The sequence below is a fragment of the Octopus bimaculoides genome, chromosome 2, assembly GCF_001194135.2.
Source record: "Octopus bimaculoides isolate UCB-OBI-ISO-001 chromosome 2, ASM119413v2, whole genome shotgun sequence".
NCBI classification, from domain to species: Eukaryota; Metazoa; Mollusca; class Cephalopoda; order Octopoda; family Octopodidae; genus Octopus; species Octopus bimaculoides.
Genome location: NC_068982.1, coordinates 120,391,726 through 120,392,070, shown reverse-complemented (window position 1 = coordinate 120,392,070; position 345 = coordinate 120,391,726). Strand labels below are relative to the sequence as shown.

Here is a 345-nt window from a genome sequence, read left to right as displayed (position 1 = left end):
CAAATCAGACTGGAGCCTGGTGTTGCCATCCGGTTTCACCAGTCCTCAGTCAAATCGTCCAACCCATGCTAGCATGGAAAGCGGACGTTAAACGATGATGATGATGATGATGATGATATATGTGTGGCCATTGCCAGTACCACCTGACTGGCCCTCGTGCCGGCAGCACGTAAAAGCACCCACTACACTCTCGGAGTGGTTAGCATTAGGAAGGGCATCCAGCTGTATAAACTCTGCCAGATCAGATTGGAGCCTGGTGCAGCCATCTGGCTCACTAGTCCACAGTCAAACCGTCCAACCCATGCCAGCATGGAAAGCGGACGTTATACGATGGTTATGATGATA

At 51.0% G+C, this 345-nt stretch overlaps 1 protein-coding gene across 2 annotated transcripts in view; it reads right to left on the bottom strand.

Moving 5' to 3' along the window:
• Positions 1-345, bottom strand: part of LOC106879387 (citramalyl-CoA lyase, mitochondrial) — a 14,297-nt gene that overhangs the window by 10,779 nt on the left and 3,173 nt on the right. The window lies entirely within an intron of this gene.